Here is a 984-nt window from a genome sequence, read left to right as displayed (position 1 = left end):
TGACTTTATAACTCGCAATTTTGACTTTATAACTCGCAATTTTGACTATAACTCGCAATTTTGACTTTATATCATGCAATTTTGACTTTATAACTCGCAATTTTGACTTTATAACTCGCAATTTTGACTATAACTCGCAATTTTGACTTTATATCATGCAATTTTGACTTTATAACTCGCAATTTTGACTTTATAACTCGCAATTTTGACTATAACTCGCAATTTTGACTTTATATCATGCAATTTTGACTTTATAGCTCGCAATTTTGACTTTATAACTCGCAATTTTGACTATAACTCGCAATTTTGACTTTATAACTCGCAATTTTGACTTTATATCATGCAATTTTGACTTTATAACTCGCAATTTTGACTTTATAACTCGCAATTTTGACTATAACTCGCAATTTTGACTTTATATCATGCAATTTTGACTTTATAGCTCGCAATTTTGACTTTATAACTCGCAATTTTGACTATAACTCGCAATTTTGACTTTATAACTCGCAATTTTGACTTTATATCATGCAATTTTGACTTTATAGCTCGCAATTTTGGCTTTATAACTCACAATTTTGACTATAACTCGCAATTTTGACTTTATAACTCACAATTTTGACTATAACTCGCAATTTTGACTATAACTCGCAATTGCGTGTTATAAAGTCAGAATTGTGAGATATGAACTCGCAATTCTGAAAAAAAAAAGTCAGAATTGTGAGATAAATTACCTTGATTACCTTGTTTTATTTTTAATTCAGTGGCGGAAAAGGGCTTCCATACGATTGTGTAGGAGTTTTGTTTTAGAAAAGAGAATTCACCAGTCACTTTGCTAGAGAGAGTGTATGTTAGCACAAAACAGACCTAATCAGTCATTTGTGATGATATTTACTTCAGAGTTCATCAGAACAGTGTTGGGGGTAATGCATTACAAGTAACGCGAGTTACGTAATCAGATTACTTTTTTCAAGTAACTAGTAAAGT

At 30.7% G+C, this 984-nt stretch overlaps 1 protein-coding gene across 7 annotated transcripts in view; it reads left to right on the top strand.

Moving 5' to 3' along the window:
- Nucleotides 1-984, top strand: part of LOC107675739 (electrogenic sodium bicarbonate cotransporter 1-like) — a 52,857-nt gene that overhangs the window by 34,441 nt on the left and 17,432 nt on the right. The window lies entirely within an intron of this gene.

The sequence above is a fragment of the Sinocyclocheilus anshuiensis genome, unplaced genomic scaffold (genome assembly GCF_001515605.1).
Source record: "Sinocyclocheilus anshuiensis isolate Anshui unplaced genomic scaffold, SAMN03320099.WGS_v1.1 scaffold708, whole genome shotgun sequence".
Lineage (NCBI taxonomy): Eukaryota > Metazoa > Chordata > Actinopteri > Cypriniformes > Cyprinidae > Sinocyclocheilus > Sinocyclocheilus anshuiensis.
This window is presented reverse-complemented; position numbering and strand designations above follow the sequence as displayed.